At 39.2% G+C, this 16,290-nt stretch overlaps 1 long non-coding RNA gene across 1 annotated transcript in view; it reads right to left on the bottom strand.

Annotated features, from left to right (window-relative positions):
- Window positions 1-438: 438 nt before the first annotated feature.
- The window catches only part of LOC105477631 (uncharacterized), a 28,571-nt gene continuing 12,719 nt past the window's right edge, over window positions 439-16,290 (bottom strand). The window contains exons 4-6 of the long non-coding RNA XR_011619419.1: window positions 1,062-1,197; window positions 729-848; window positions 439-525 (exon numbers count right to left, since the gene is read on the bottom strand). This is a non-coding gene — a long non-coding RNA (uncharacterized lncRNA). The remainder of the gene's footprint in view (window positions 526-728; window positions 849-1,061; window positions 1,198-16,290) is intronic.

Below are 16,290 nucleotides of genomic sequence, written 5' to 3'. Positions count from 1 at the left end.
ACGTAACTCCATACTTGATAAGTAAAACCATACCAGAAAAAAAAAATGTGTATTATCAGTTAAGATTTCTACTTTGAAAATTGTATTTCCCTCTTTGTTGAGTATAATTGAAAATTTCAGAGCAGAAAAATGGATGCAAAAAGTCAGTTTCTGAGCTTCCTTTCAGTTTGACAATGTATAAAATCCTATATTAATCAGGTGATTTTAAAATAAAAACTCCAACTGAATTAAGCCAAAATGAAACAAATGTGCACAGTTGGTTGGTTTTAGGCCCGGCTGGGACCTGGGGCTCTTTTCCCATCTCTGGGCTTCTCTCTTCTATGGAGTTTTTCTATCTCAAGTACACTTTTCCTAAACCATGGTATTCCTACTAAATTCCACAATCCTAGTGCAAAGAAACCCTCTTTTCTCAAAATTCTAACAAATTACTGACCTTTTCTTTGCTCCAATGGATGTGGGCCGTTTCAACTGTGGTTGGAGGCTGGAACTTTCTGATGAGCCAAGCTTCTACCACGCAGCAACCACCTGAAATACCAAAATAGATAATGGACGACAGACAGTTTCCCAAAAGAAAATGAGAACATCGTCACAAGAATCAGGGGGAGTAGATTTTTGGGTAGATTTAAAAAATAGATTTAGGTTTCTACTAGGGAACCAAGAAAAACAACTCTTTTCTTTATATGTTTTTGTGGACAAATTTTCTTAGACATCTAAGACATAACACCTACTCACTGATTACATTGTGTTGCTTCATTAGCATGATTTCAACTCCAAGTTCTTCTCTGTGTAGGCCAAACACTCCCCTTCTGAGAATAATTTCAATCCCTGATTTATTAAATAACATAGATCTACCAAAAAAAAAAAAGACAGCTGCTGTTTTTATTTATAAACAAAGATTCCACCCTCTTCCATCTGAGATCTGACTTTTCTTAAGTTTTTTCCTTTTCTTGTATTGCAGTCTTAAGGGAAAAAAGATTTTATCATTCACAATTCAAAAATGCCAATCCACACAATATCCTCAGGGGCACCAAGGCTTACTGGATGAGAAAGCTCACACTCACCAATCTGCCTGTTAATTTGTTAAGATTGACAGAGCTTCTGCTTCTTCCCATTGCTGAAGTTCCAATTCTTTGGGGGAGTATTTGTTACATTTAGATCTCCTGACATGTTTTCTGGATGAAAGGCAATGGCATCTCCCTGTTCAAAAGAGTGACAAGATAAAACAATTTCAGGGAGAAGAATCTGTGAAATTGATAATCATTGCAAGATTTCATTTGCACACAGGACTTTATATGTCTGGGGAGAGAATAGAGAATAGGCACTAGAAAGAGGTCTCTAGTTCTGAGTGAATGAAAGTGCCTGAGGTCTGCATTTCTCAGCAAAATCCTAAATGGTCCTTAGGCCAAACTTTCTAGGATGGAAATTCCTCTGGGAGGCATGTTTCCTGCTTGATGAAATGCATTCACCCAGCATGTATTACTAAACAAGCTAATCAATAAAATTAAGGGCAATTTGTTTGAAAAAGACAAATTGATGTTCGTCTGATGTTTAACACGGCCACTCCATATTTTCATATATCTCTAGAGGCTTAGTTGTAATAATGTGTGTGCTGTTTTTGCATTTGTTCTTTTCACTTAACATGTTTTACAAGTTTCAACACAGTCTTTCTAATTAACATTTAAGAACCTTGCCAGTTGTTTTAAATCCTAGCTGTTATAGATAATATTTCAATGAATATTTTCCCGCTTATCTATTTTTAGTTTTGAAATGATGCTTTAAGTCCCTAGGAGTTGCATATCTATGCCACACAGACCAAAACACCATAGAATTGTGTCTCTGAAACAATGTATTGTCTTCCAAAAGTGCTGGGTAATTCACTCTGTCAGACATAGTGTAAGAATACAATGGTTTCAACACAAGGTTGACACTACAGGGTGTTAAGGAAGTAATGGACCCTGAAATGGATTTAACCATTTGAGGATATCTAACATACATGTATGAAGGTTTTTTAACTTGAAAAAAAATATAAAGGAATGGCAACTCTCACTTCATCATAGAGTGGGGATCACAACCCTACATGTCCTCTTGGTTCTGACAGGGAGTGTGAATTAATCAAGCAAGGTGTTAGGGAACCTGGAGGAAAAGATGAAAACTATGGAGAAATGAGGATGCATGCTCCATCTGCCCCTCTAAAGAGCTGCCTCTACTCCAGCTGAGATGTCCCAATTTCAAAATGTGGGCCACTCATTCAAATTCAATGTATATGAAACATATCAACACTTATCAGACAAGAAAGGAGGGGAGGGAAGGAAAAAAGGAGAAAGGAAAAGAGAACGAAAAATAAATGAACAGTTGGTTTGAAACCCCATGTACAGACTTTATAATGTACCATTTGCAATGAACTTTTCTTTATGGAAGTAAGGCAAATTTCAATAAAAAGATGCCTTGTAAAACTGATTGCTGGGATTGATATTGATGGAAAGAAATACAAAATAAAAGTGCTAAGCAACCAGCACCATCCAAAACAAATGTCATTTATGATGATGAACGGTATGCACGCACAAAAAGCAGAATTTAATGCTGGGCTTTAGCAGATGTAATTATATAGCATGATAAAGTAAGGCACAAAAGGAGTTGAACCACTCTTTCCAAATTACAAAGCTGTAAAACATTCAGCAGTCAAGTAATAAAGAGAAAAAAATTGTTTTACTTATTTAATTTGAGTAACTTACTTTTCTCCAACAACAAAATGCCTAGGAAGAACAATGAATTCAGGAGTTACATTATGACTGGTGCCCCTCTCCACTCATTTTCCAAGTGATTTCATTTGCTCAATAAGATCAGCTACCACAGGATAGTGAGAAATCTTAGTGTGTGTGTGTGTTTTCCCAGGTTTGCCTTTGTGATGTGAGAAACTATGAGTGACAGCAGTAAGGGGAAAAGACCCTCTAATTCAGGGTAAGATATTGACAAGGGTAAGAATTCAGCCTTCCAACAGCAAAGCTCTTCCCCCATTTCTCAGTATCATATAGTTTATTAAAGCATGTTTAAGTAGAAGGCTGGGTATATATAAATATGCATCACCACTTGAAGTTGTCCACAAGGGTGTTCACTGTCAAAAATGTAAGTGGACTGTAAGAAAAAAGAAGATTTGGAGGAATAAGGGGCAGGAAGTGACAATGGCCATAAAAGGAGGCATTTGCCATCAAGACAAAGACCCAGATGCATTTGTTGTTGGAAAATATTTCCAAGCTAAGAATGTAAGTGAAAAGGCAACTATATTAAGGTATGTAAACAGCCTTTTGCTAGGATAATGAAAATCTCAGGACTGGAAAGAAAACAGCCAAGGCACAAATTTAGGCCGTTGTTCTTTGCTATTTTCTTTTTTTTCTGCTATCTTTTGGCAGAGTCATCAATGTCTTCATTTTTGCAGCTAAGTACGTTTATGCTCAGACAGTTCACAGGGTTGTCATTAAGAATACATGGATTTCAGATGAGATACTGGGTCAAATATCCAGGTAACTCAAGCCAAGTTAATCTTGAATCTGAACTAACCTTACAGATGTCTTGATTCTTAGGTGTGTTTTTCCAATGCGTTATTGGAAATAAATTCTTCTATCACTAATGTTTTCCAAGCCTACGTGATTTGCTGAAGTTCTTGGTAAAGGACTTTCCAAGGCTTTCTTGGAGTAGTAAATAATCCCGTACAAGTTATTTTAATCAAATCAGACTATCACTCTCCTTTTCTCTCGTTCCTTGATCTAAAAGGTGCTGCTCCCATGCCACATAAGGCTATCTCACATTTTATCTCTCCTCCATGTCTGTTCCTCAATTTAGTTTAATTCAACCAACACTGTATTGGGGTGGGGGAATCTATTCCAGGTCTCGCCTTGTGAATTCAGAGATGAACCATATAATAGAGATGAATAATCTGCTCTCATTGTCATTATTACTTTCATAGATTGGGCATGTACTGTGTATCAGGCACCACACTAAAGGCTTGGTTGGTAGGCATCATCTCAACTGATTATCTCAGCAATTGAATATATTAGGGCTATTTTTATTCTCAATTTTAAAGTGAGAAAATTGAATATAAGAGATATGAAGAATTTTTCAAGGTTGTATGCCTCTTGAGAGAGAGATCCAGGACAAGATCTCAGGTCTAACTCCAAAGTATAGACTCTTAGCTGCTACTTAATATAAATGATAATGAAGAAGATAATAATGATGATAGTTAATATTTATTGAGCAACTTTTTATATTTCAGGTAAAGTGCAAGGCACTTGACATAGATTATAATCTTGTTCCATTAGAACAATCATCATGCAAGGTTAACAATGCTGCCACCCTTGATTATTAGATGATTAAAATTAAGGTATTTGGAAATTATGCCTTATGAAAGATCATTCAGTGTGGTCTCAATGAATAGGGTGGGTCTCTCTGCTATAGCAAAACCAGTGCTTCCAAATTTCACCTAGCAGGTACTGTGCATTAGTCTGGCTTCTGATGAATCAAAGGAATAGGAAGAAATTAAATAGCAAAATACAATGAATAGCCCTGTTTGCTTGTAGTAATTTGGGAAATAACCAAATAAAAGCAAACTAAATACAAAAGTCATAACTTCTTCTACTAACACTATTATAGAACTCCTTGGGGAATGTCATTGTCATTTAATCGTTAAGTCAAAGAGCCAGACCTATTTTGCCTGATGTTGCCCTTAGAGATCCACACCAAAAGTTGGTTAAGATGACTTAGTTTCAAGGGCCCCAGTTTCCAAGTAAACTGAGGTAATGATCCATGTGTTTTAGGATCCCGGCATCTGGCAGAATGTCTTGCAAATACTGTACTTAGTAAACATTTGTTTCTTGCAATTTTTGATGCCCAGGCATCAAGTGGTTAACAATTATTTTCCATTGACAAAAGTATTCTTTCATACCCCCTGAGGCGTTTTTTGCTTTAGAAAAAATGGTAGTAGTAGATGGTTATTTTGGATCCATGAAAATATTAGTTATAATATTCTTCTTTTCCCATTCCATTACAGTAAAACTTATTTGAGAGCTATTAAATAATAGGAACATGATTTTTTAAATAAGATGATTTAAAAGGAGAGGTATGTTATCATTATTGTTTATTTATTTGACAAACATTGTGAGAGCCTGTTATGTGCTAGGCACTTTGCTGAACATGCTGAGGAAGACAAAGATGTATAAATATAAAGACATGGATAATCCTGCTAATAAATGTTGGTTTCAAGCTTCATTATGCTGAGATAAGCATCTTGTCTCATCTACAATTTGTTACCCACTTCATGAGTCTCATTTGCAAAAACAATTAATGATCCTGTTAGCAAATGTGTAAACAATGGCTATTAAATACATAAATATACCCATTTGGCTACTTATTTCCTTTTGCCAATAAAATAAATCTTTCCTTCTCTATTAATAAATGGCTATACACAAAAATAGTTTATAGATAAATTGCATTTAGACATGAAAAAATGCCCTGAGTGTGCAGTGGTAGAAATTATATAGGTTTCTAGAAACAGGAGACACTAGAAAAATTAATCACATTCTTCCAGGTCTAACTGCCTGTGGCCTTCCTGGTAACATTTATTAAAGAATTAAAAGTACATTCATTTTCAAGACTTTTGTTACAAAAATCATAGCTTCACTATACCTTTAGAAATTATATCTGCAATTATATTAGTTAATACTTTGTTTTAATACGTTTTCTCTAGGAAATGTTTCTGGTGATTCAGATACTGACTATAAAAGCAAAATGAAGTGTGGAGTTAAAGTTATGATTTTAAAAACCCTATTGCTAAAAAAGGAGAGGTGGTAGTTTTACATTCTCATTGCCTTCTTTAAATAACTGTCCAATCTTTTACTTCATACTGGCAATACAGGTAATGAATATAAATGCTTTATATTTGTAGAGCACTTGGATTTTTATGTGCAGTAGTAAGGCAGATGAGATACTTTGGCCAAATCAACTAAAACGAGCATTATATATATTTTTTACCTTATTGAGGTACAAGATACACACGTTAAAGTGTGTAAAGTGCACTAATCCTGAGTGCACAACTAGGTAAGTTTGTATACCTATATAACCACCACCCAGATCAAGACCTAGAATATTTCTAGAGCTCCATACATCTCCTTCATGTCCCCCTTAGTCAATAACCAACACTCCCCAAACTCAGGATAACCAATAATATGGCTTCTATTATCAATGATTGTTTTTGTCTATTCTTAGACATCATCTGAGTGGAATTATGCGATATGTATTTTTGCATCTAGTTTTTTTTTCACTCAACAAGATGAGAGCTTCATCTATCTTGTGTGTAATTGGCTGTTGTGTGTAGTTAGTTCTTTTTAAATTATTGCTATATCATATTATATAGTATGAATACAATATGATATATTTATTCATCTGATTGATATTTCAGTTGTTTCCAGTTTTTGTGTATTATGTGAAAAAAAGTCTTACTGGATAAAGAAAATGTGGTACATATCACCCATGGAGTACCACAACCATAAAAAAGAACGAGATCATGTCTTTTGCAGGGACATGGATGGAGCTGGCAGCTATTGTCCTTAGCAAACTAACACAGGAATAGAAAGCCAAACTCTGTATGTTCTCACTTATAAGTGGGAGCTAAATGATGAGAACACATGGACACATAGAGGGGAACAGCACACACTGGGGCCTATCAGAAGGTGGAGGTTGGGAGGAGGGAGAGGATCAGGAAAAATAACTAATGGGTACTAGGCTTAATACCTGGGTGATGAGATAATCTGTACAACAGACCCCCATGATACAAGTCTACCTATGTAACAAACCTGCACATGTACCCCTGAACTTAAAAGTTAAAAAATAAAACAAAATAAAAAAGTTGTCACTAAAAAAAAGAGAAAGAAAAAAATATTTTAAAAAACGTGTGTTGTTTGTTTGTTTGGTGTTTTTTTTGTTTGTTTGTTTTTTGTTTTTTGGGGTTTTTTTGTAATTAGTATTATTTTTTTCACACACTGTTGCCCAGGCTAGAGTGCAGTGGCATAAACATAGCTCACTGTAGCCTCTACCTCCTGGGCTCAAGTGATCCTCCTGCCTCAGCTTCAGCTGGGACTGCAGGTAGGTGACACAACATCTGGCTTTAAATAAAACTTTTTAAAGGTACAAATAAGCTAAAACAAAGTAATGAATACTCAAAAGATCAAAAAGTAAATTAAAAGAGACTGAAGCTGGCTTTAAACTTTGAAATATTTGCTGATCCTGGTGAACTTCAACTTTAATGATCACTACCTCTCAGTTTGTATAGGATAGAACAATTCTCATCCATTTTGCCAGAGGAAAAGGATTTTGCTAGAAACTCCCTGCATTAAGCTAAAATGAGTTTTAGGGTAATCATAAATAAGCCTAGCTCTGCAGGAAGTTGCAAAAAAAATCCACCCACATTAAAATGTAGTATGAAGTGCAGAAGTAAAAGAAATTCATTCTGAAAGTCTATGTCCTCAAATCAGACCCTGTGGGTTTGAAGACCAATTTGTACTCCCTAACTGATCCTAAAAACCTCAAGTCTAAAATTTTGATTAAAGTTTTCATAGTACCACCCAGGTTCCTGGATAAAACAAATGCAAATTCTTTCTAGGAGAATTCACTTTCAACTGAAGCCTCAAAAATTTCCACAAAGTTAACTAAAATAATATAAATCATGAAACACACAGGAAATAAAACACCAGAGGAAGAAACAGCAGAAATAGATTGATAAAGATATTGTGTATTAGAATTATAAAATACAGATTATAAAATGATGACTATGATGAATGAAATAAGAAATTGAAAATATGAGTCAGAACAAATGATGGCAAAAGGATTAAGCATTTTTTTTTGCAAAGAAGAACAAGGACTAGCTCATATCAATAGAAAATACAATACAAATAGGACAAAATGGAATTGAAATATATAAAATACATTTAATCAGAATTTCAAAAGGAGGAAAGAAAGAATAAAAAGATAATATCTGAAAAGATTACAGAAAAAAACTGTTTGGAATCGAGCAAAGGCAATTTATTCATTTCACAATGCCAATAAAAAGGAAAGAAATAAAATAATAGTAAAAACAGAACCCACACCTGTATACATGATATTGACTAAGCAGAACACAAAGACAAAAAGAAGATCCTAAAATCAGTTAGACAGGAAAGGTGTACTATTTTCAAATGAATGAAACTGAACTGGCAGCTGGCATTTCAAAAGCAACAGCAGAATCCATTAGGACTGTAATAATGTCTTCAATGTGTTCAGAGTAATTAACGCTACTTAGAATTGTATACTAATCAAAAAATATCTTTTTGAAACATAGGTAAAATCAAGACCTATTGAAATGAATAAAAACCAAGAGTTTGTCACCAACAGATTGTATTCAAGGGACTTCCGAAAAGTATACTATAGACAGGAGGAAAATGATTCCAGATGAAAGGTGAAAAAAATAAGGAAAAATAATGAGTAATAAATGTTGAAAATATGATGGGAAACATAAACATCAATCATATATAACAATATCCTATAAGATTAAGAAATCACAAATAGAAAAGAATATTGTATAAATTGTACTTACAGTGTTCTAAGATCTTTCTGTTGCAAGGAAGGGTAAAAGTTGATTAGTTTTATGTTTAATAATTAAGTGTGCATGTTAAGACACTAGAGCGACAATAACAGAATAAAAATAAAATTAACTTCCACAACAGTATAGGGAAAAATTGAATTATAAAAGAAAATATAAAAGAAGACAAGAAAAAAAATGAGCAACAGAAAAGTTAAGACAAATAAAAAAACACAAAATAAGATGATGGAAGCACATCCCAAAATACAAGTAGTTTTTTTTTTAATGGATTAAACACTTTAGATAAAAATCATAAATTGGCTAGGCAGGGTGGCTCACACCTGTAATCCCAGAACTTTGGGAGGCTGAGGCGGGAGGATCAGTTGATGTCTAAAGTTTGAGACCAGCCTGGGCAACATGGCAAAACCCTGTCTCTACAAAAAATGCAACATTTAGCCAGGTCTAGTGTTGTGCATCTGTAGTCCCAGCTACTGGGAAGGCTGAAGTGGGAGGATCACCTGAGTCCGGGAGGCAGAGGTTGCAGGGAGTGGACATTGTGTCACTGCACCCCAGCCTGGGCAACAGAGTGAGACCCTGTGTCATAAAATAAACTAAATTGTCAAAGTAAATTAATAAAATTCTAGCCACATGATGTTTATAAGAGGCAAATCAAAATATTAAGGCATAGGAAGTTCAAAAGAAGGAGAATTGGAAAGATTTATTGAGCAAATACTAATTTGAAAAAGCTGAAACATCTATAACGTCTATATTAATATAAAACATAATGGACATTAGGGTAAAAGAAATTACCAGAAATTAAGAGGGTAACCACACTATGAATAAAAAGCTTAATACAAATGAAGACATAACAATTCCAAATGTGTTTGTACCTATAGATGTAGATACAGAAATTAACGGAATTATACAAATAAAACCCAGAAATAGACCCACAAAAGTATAGCCAACTGATTTTTCGCAAAGGTCCAAAATCTATTCTGTGGGGAAAAAATCATCTTTTCAACAATTGTTACTGGAGCAAGTACTTATTTACAGATTAAAAAGAAAAAGAATTCAAAGTAAAACTCACACTTTATAGAAAAGTTAATTCAAAATGGACAGGTGATTTTCCACATTTAAAGGAAAACATAAGGGAAAATCTTTAGGACCTACACTTCTGTGAAGCATTCTTAGGCTCAACAACAAAAGCACATTTCATAAAAGAAAAAAAATCAATAAATTGAATTTAATCAAAATTTAAAATGTTTGCTCTGCCAAAGACCCTATTAAGGGGATGAAAAGACAAGCTATAGACTGGGAGAAAATATTTGCAATCCATGTATCTGGTAAAGCACTCTTATTATCTGGAACATATAAAGAAGTCTGCAGGGTCTCCAGTTCCTCCCACCTTCATTCTGTGTCCTGGCCAAAAATCATGAAGTGCCTTTACTGCTCTGCGACCAGCCAGCTTCAGATTTTTCCCAGGGGGAAACCTTGAACATTCCCAGGCACTGATAAAGATATCTATGTTGTTGCCAAAAACACTGAAAGAAAGTGGTCTCAGCCCTGGCCAAATTCCTGGAACTTTCACGTAAAGTCCATACCTCAACCCCTGGCTGCAAACATCCTAGGTAGAACACCGCTTTTCTTTTGCTCTTCATCATGAGGACCACTGCAGCACTCTAAGTTCCCCTAGTAAATGTTTTGGACTGATCACTTTGGCATTTAGTGTTTCTTTCTTGGAATCCCGACTAGCCCCATCTCAGCACAATTTGGGGTACTTTCTTGTGGAAATTCCCCTGCTGCTGCTTTTGGGGTGAGTCCCAAAAGCAGTTAGGCAGGATGAAACAATTGGCATAGTCAACAGGATTCCAAAGAAATGGGGCAAAGAGGAACTGATGGGGTACGTCCTGTAATGGTGCAAGGTTCTATGTGAGGCTTCTGTGGCTGGCTTGCTCCATGCTTGCAGGCCTCCCTGGGAATACCAAGATGCTCCAAAAACTCCAGTTGGCTTGATTAGCCTTATGGAGGGTTTGAAATTGCAACTGGCCAGCAAGGAGGCCAGGTTTCTAGCAACCGGGAAAGGCTGACCTCTGTTGTGGCCATCCACCTAGCAACAGAGGATCCTCTGGCAGCAGAAAGCCAGGTGGGCAAGTTAGAGGAGGAATTACAACTGGAAAGAGACGTACGCTCCACTCTGTTAGTTCCCAACAGGGTGGATAAAGTGGAAGAAGGGGAGACTGAACACACAGCATGCTGCTATGCCAAATGGTGCAGTAAGAAAATACCTAAAGCCCTGCCATCGTCCAGTCCCCCAACTGGGATGCCAAAAAATAGGAACCCCTAGACAGTGAAAGTGAGTCTGACAGATCCAGATAATGGAGGGGAACTTCTGAGGATTCACTCCCTCACACAGAGTAAATTAAAGTAAGCCCACAAGGCAGGAGCCTGAGGCCCTCCACTACTTGCCAATCAAACATATCCCTTAAGCAAATATACTCCTATAGAGTTAATTGATCTGGCTAGCCATTTTTGCCAGAACCCAAAGGAGTTCTTAGCCACTTGGCTGGGAAGATTATGGGATGGTGGCACCGACTGGGTGGTTCTGTCTGGAAATGAAGCTGAAAATATTATCATTGTTACAGCATATCCTTCTATTGGGCAATGCCTACATGGTTCCTGTGCTACTCCTGCGATAGACCAACACATCCTAACCTATAGGGAAGCCTGGCCATCCAAGGGGTATACATACACCTGGGGATCCAGCACCTTGGAAGACAATCGAAGAGACCCAGGCTTTGTTCACGAACTGGCAATGCAGGTGGTCGTCTATGCCCCTTCTTTCCGGGGCATAATAATGCCACATTCATGGCCAGTATGTGCAATATGTTCCTAAAGGCCGCTCTGCCTGGGTGGAAGCAAACACTTCTTCCCATCTTAAGTCCCTTAGCAGGGGCTCTGGTTGAAATAAGGGAATTCAAAACTATGGCAGTGCAGCTAAAGTGAGGAGTGCTGTAATAATGGGGGAAACTTAAGGAGACAAGGAAAGGGAAAATATAGAGATACAGCAAAATGGGTGTCAAGGGGTAAAATATGGCAAGATCTTCTGAAGACAGGTATGGAAAGAGAGAAAATAGACAAACAACTCAGTGAAGTTTTCCTTAGACTTTGAAAAGTCCTAAAGCCCAAGCAGTAGTGTGCCTAAGATTGATTCTAAACCCTCAGCAATACCTCTGGAAGAAGAATCCAAGGTAAAAGGGTAGTGAGCACCACAGCTCCTACCATGACAGGACAGTCAAAGTTCTTCTTAATATAGAGCCATTTAGGGGGACCAAAGGCCCCATGTAGAAATAGTGATTCACTGGTACCCTTAAAACAAAGAATTTCAGTTCTGGCAGATACAGGAGCTGAATGCACTGCTCCTGATGTATGTAGATGGATACAGAGATACATGCATCCCTGCGAGATGAGTACATCTACTGTTACAAATTAGGCATGTTCCACCAACCCCATGGTGGTTCTGTATCTCCCAAACCCCTGAGAACATTGTGAGGATAGATACTCTCCTGGGAGCTGCCCTTGAAACAACTAAAGGTTAATTCCATCTCCAGGTAAGGGTACTAAGAGTCATGCTCCAAAAGGAGGCTAGATGGGAGCTGGTGGTATTATTCTGCCCAAGACAGGTGGTGTGTATCAAACACTATCATCTCCCAGGAAGGCACAGAAAGATAACAGCAATGATTCAGAAACTGGAGAAGGTGGAGATCATGCATCCAGCGCAGAGCCCATACAACAGCCCTATATGGCTGGTGTGAAATCCTGATGGCACCTGGGGGATGACAGTTGATTACTGGGAATGCATAAGGTGACTCCATTAATACATGCAGCTGTCTTAAATGTGGTTCATATAGTGTATAGGCTGACTACTTGTTTAGGTATGTGTGTACTGTCCTGGATTTAGCAAACACTTTCTTTAGCATACCCTTAGATCCAAAGTCCCAGGACATGCCTGCCTTCATCTAGGAGAGCCAACGATTAATTTTTAAAGTGCTTTCCTGGGGTGTTTTTATTGCCTTACCGTCTGCCTGGTTTGATGGCTGGTTATCTCACGGTTTTGGGTGATATCTTAGCCCATTTGTGTTGCCATAAAGGGAATATCTGAGGGTGGGTAATTTATAAAGAAAAGAGGTTTATTTGGCCCATGGTTCTGCAGGTTGTACAAGAATTCTGGTGCCAGCATCTGCTCCTGGTGAGGGCTTCAGGCTGCTTCCACTCGTGACAGAAGGTGAAGGCGGGCAGACATCACACGGCAAGAGAGGAAGGAAGAGAGAGGGGAGGGAAAGTGCCATGCCCTTCTCAATTACCAGTTCTCATGTGAACTACAAGAAGTTATGCACCACCTCAACAATGGTACCGAGTCGTTCACAAAGGATCCCCCTCCATGATCCAAACACCTCCCACCAGGCTCCACTCCAACACGGGGGATAACATTTCAACATGGACTTTGCAGGGCCAAACAAACCATATCCAAATCATAGTAGGTGATATGCTCAGCATTCACCAGGAACATTATATACAGATTTTGCTAATTTATACAGATTTGAGTATTTTGCACAGGCTACCCAAAAGGTTCTAGAGCACCTGTGGTTCAGAGGATGGGCCATCAACCCACAGAAACTCCAGAGGCCAGGGGGCATCATAAAATTCCTGGGCATGGTTTGTTGAGTAAGACTTGGGTTTGCCACCAGCTGTGATTCAGTAGATTCAGGTATACCCATGGCCCCAAACAGTTAAAGAACTACAACCCTTTGTAGGTCATCTAGGATATTGAAGGACCTTCATTTCCCCTTGGCCGAATGTCTCAGGCCATTATACTGCCTGATAAAGATTGGGGGCACATTGGGACCGGAGCATTAAAAAAGAAGTGTTTACTCAGGCAGAGGCCTTAGTGATGTAAGCACAAGCCCTACAAATGTTCACCCCTGCAAAACCATTTGAATTAGATATTTCTGTGACTGAGAAAGGAATAGGTTGGGCCCTCTGGCAGAGGGAGAGCAACCAACAAATGCCCTTTAGCTTCTGCTCGCAATTGTTCAGAGGGCCTAAAAGCAATGCTATATCCTGTTGGAAAAATAGTTCCTTGCAGTTAACCAGGCCCTCTTGCAAACAGTGTCACTAACTGGAGACACATTGGTGGAATTTAAAACGGCTTACCCTATTAAGTGTTGAGTGGATGGCCTATTTGCCATGTCCACATCATCTGTAGCACAAAATGGGACTCTGGTTAGGGGTCACACAGATCTCCAGCAGAGCAGGCATCTTACATCCAACCATCTGTCTATAAAACTATAGGCCCGGTTGGGACCTAGACAATAAGCTGTAGATTTAAAATCAGTCCCACCACCACCCCCAGAGAAATCTTATCAAATAAAGGAAGGAGAAAAAACCCACCCAAGGGTGTTTGGTGCACAGATAACTCCAATGTGGGTTAGCTACACAGACGGACTTCCGTGGCTATGCAACCAAGTATCCACACCATATGGGTGCAGTCTGGAACAGGGTATAACAGCCAGTAGGCAGAGCCCTGAGCTGTCTGGATAGTGATGATGAAAGAGCCACACCTAGTAGCTCTGTGTACTGATTCCTGAGCATCCGTGAAAGGTTGATACTGTGGATAACTCTATAGGAAAAGGATCAATGGTCCATAAATGGAAGGCCATTGTTGGGGCAGAACTACGAACAGACATTTAAGACTGATTACAACAACCAAGGCTAAAGTCGCAGTGTTCTACATAGCAGCTCACCAACAGTCACCCCTTGTAGAAATATGAAAGCAGAAACTCTGTCCCGAGCCTGGTCAGTGGTCACCTGAAAAAGCAGGTACTGGATACATCAGAAGGGAGCTCATAGGGGTGCTGCATACTATTTGGAAATTGGTCCAGCACTCTGGCTTACTAGTGTCCAAACAAGACAGAGAAAAGACAATACAAAATTGGCCCAACTATTGCCAGGCCCCTCTTCAGCAAGCACCAGAGGCCACTGGAAATGTAAAAAGAGGGGAGAGAGCCATCAACACGTGGCAACTAGATTATATTGGCCCACTCCCTAATTGGTAAGGGATATCAATATACACTGACATGCATAAACACTGAGTGGCCCCTTGCAAGCTTTCCTCCATTGAAAAGCAAATCAGACCTTGACTATACAGAGTCTGCAATGCTTGCAACTAATGTATGGTACCCTAAAAACAATCATAGTGACCGAGGGAAGCATTTCCCAGGCTCCCTCATCCAAGATTGGGCAGGGAAGGAGCGCATGACATGACAATTTCATCTGCCCTACAGCCCACAGGGAGCAGGACTGTTAGAGAGGAAAAAATGACCTCTTCAAAGAACAAATTAAGCTCTTGACAGGACTCCCCTCATTGAGAAATTGGACTGTGGTTTAAATGGAAGTTGTATGTGCCTTGAATGAAGCTCCCATCATGGGAGGAAAGTTGGCTTATGAACATGTAATGAATATAAACAGCCAGGTGCAAGCCACAGGGGTATGGAAAAAAACTAAGCCTGGAATTCAGTTCCACATGGACTGGCCTGATTTTATGCTCCGCTTGTCCCATAAACCCTGGGCAGGGAATTCTGAAGTGAGATCTGCGGTAGAAAGTACCACTGGGCTGGACTAGCAATCCTTCTTCCCCTGAGGTGGGAGGCCGCCACTGCCCTGGACTTGACCCCCACTTTCCTTTTCCATGAAGGGCCTGGGGAGATACACTGGTAGTAGGCAGGCAGTGCCTCCATACCGCTGGGCACCAAAGTGGCACTAATACAGTGAATTTCACCCAGACTATCACTGTGGAGTCTACAACACTTCTCGCACTGGGACAGAAGGTCTGTACACCCCTCCCGGAAATGTTCCCAAGGCTTCTGAGATTATTGCAGAGGGAGGATCTAACACAAGTTTTATTATACAGGTGGGACAGGAGGTCCCACCCTGTATTCCTAAACATTTTTTGTCTTTTCGCTGTTTGCTTGAGCTGCCTTCTCCTTTACTGTTATATCATCCCCTCCAGAGCTCGGATATCCCGTGAAAATGTTTTACTGGCCTGGACCCACTGCACAGTCCATAGCCAAGGCTGATCTAATTGGCAGATACATGGCCTTATGCCCCTGAGTAGCTAAGGAGGAATGCCCTGGTAGACTGAGCCACTATGTACAAACCCATATAACTGAACAACACATGGGAATGGGTACTCTAGATACCTCTGACATGTGTGCAAATGTGATAGGGATGCGACATCGGGCAACCCTGAACACAATGTAAGTTTTTCCCTGAACACGTCCCACAGGGAGGCAACAACCAAAGCCAAGACTTCCCTGAAGACAATCCCATCCTGGCAATAGGGATCATACTGGCAAATGCAGGATGGATTTTTGTGCCTCACCCCTACAGCAGGGATGCTCTCTGGGGTTAGAGAGATCTGTCGGGAACAAAGCAATCATTCCAAAGACACTCAGGTAAACAATACCAGATACCTAGGGCTCCTCCCAACTGCTGGAAGCCAACACATTGTTATACTTAGAGACACAGACTGATTTGCCACAGACTGGTTTTGTAGGGCAGCAACATATTGGATTGCTTGATTGGTACCTAGTAGCTCAGTAGTACTCACCTCTGGCCCTGGGTTCCCCTAA

The sequence above is a fragment of the Macaca nemestrina genome, chromosome 2 (assembly GCF_043159975.1).
Source record: "Macaca nemestrina isolate mMacNem1 chromosome 2, mMacNem.hap1, whole genome shotgun sequence".
NCBI classification, from domain to species: domain Eukaryota; kingdom Metazoa; phylum Chordata; class Mammalia; order Primates; family Cercopithecidae; genus Macaca; species Macaca nemestrina.
The sequence above is the reverse complement of the archived record's forward strand: the minus strand, read 5'-3'. Positions and strand labels throughout refer to the sequence as shown.